This window comes from Mastomys coucha, unplaced genomic scaffold (genome assembly GCF_008632895.1).
Source record: "Mastomys coucha isolate ucsf_1 unplaced genomic scaffold, UCSF_Mcou_1 pScaffold12, whole genome shotgun sequence".
Taxonomy (NCBI): domain Eukaryota; kingdom Metazoa; phylum Chordata; class Mammalia; order Rodentia; family Muridae; genus Mastomys; species Mastomys coucha.
Window position 1 is genome coordinate 51,192,589 of NW_022196894.1, and position 1,322 is coordinate 51,193,910.

At 31.2% G+C, this 1,322-nt stretch overlaps 1 non-coding gene across 1 annotated transcript; it reads right to left on the reverse strand.

The window, feature by feature from the left end:
- Positions 1–388: 388 nt before the first annotated feature.
- Positions 389–548, reverse strand: LOC116086765. The gene has a single exon (XR_004117111.1). It is a non-coding gene; the product is annotated as a U1 spliceosomal RNA (small nuclear RNA).
- Between the last annotated feature and the right edge of the window lie 774 nt (positions 549–1,322).

Sequence of the window (1,322 nt, forward strand, 5' to 3'; positions counted from 1 at the left end):
CCTTAAATTAGATGATATTATAGAGAGCTTTCAAACAAAGAAACTGTGAAAACAATTAGCTTTATTTTTGAGCTGTATAAGGGACTTCCCAAACAAGTATTGTTAAATATTTCAATGCAGAATTCAAAGACAGATGAAAGCAGTAGTTGAAATAACAAAAGGGATTAGATGGCTAATGAGGATAGGAGAGACAAAACCAGATAAGTCCTTAGGACATTAGAATATTTTGAGGCTTACACCAGAGGCAGGAGGGAAAATGGAGACCTCAATTCATTTCTGAAAACAGCTAAATATTGTCAATGAATTCTAAGTGGTAGTGTGATTTTAGACAACCTATATTTTCCATGTCTGATTTTTATTACATGTACTGCATATATTACATGTCCTACAAAGGACAGTGCGAATACAGCCACCCACCAAAGAGCTATTCAATGAGTTTCCCCACACTTGGGAAATTTCAAAAGAGCAACACATACAGAGGACAATGGAGTTGTCACACTCTTGGAAAACTATGTTTTGGATCTTAGTATCTTACCTGAGTAAAGTAATGAAAATCAGCTATTTAGTTCAACAGAGAATGGGTTAATGATGGACTGTTGTTTAGGGGTACAAGTGTTATGATAATTGGTCATTCAGCCATAAACATACAGTAAAATTAAATCTATGTTGCAAATTCTCACAATAGCCTACATTATAGAGGCTTTGAAAATAAGTAAAACAAATTTTCCAGCTACAATTTTAAGTCAAGTTTATATTAAAAATTTCTAAACTTCCTTAATTTTTCTGAAAATAAGAATATTACACTTTGTGTTCACCATTGTAGTAGAGTGCCTAGATAAAGGAATAGGATAAGAAAATATGGGTTAATTCTAAAAGAAATAAACATGTCATCATATTAAATATAAAACATTCAGAAGATTCAATAGAGAAAACACTAATATAAAAATATAAAAATGAAAATTATTTTCTTAAATAATCATCCTGTAAGACTAACCTGTTTTATATATGCCAGTAAAAATATTATATTAACCTAAACAATTCTAACTTATATTTGTACACTTATTAGGAAAATAAATGTTTAATTAAATAGTGAATATTTCTATAGTATTTGAGAAATTAGAAGTCAAATGATATCAGTAGAATATGTGACAATCACAACATTGAAATGCTAAAATTCTAGAGCTAACAGTTCCACATAAGCTGAGCTATCAAAACAAGGCAAGTCCTGTAGCAATGTTCTCATTAAGGGTTTCAGGAAACAAGCTTAACATAAAAATTTTTATCCGCCGGGCGGTGGTGGCGCACGCCTTTAATCCCAGCAC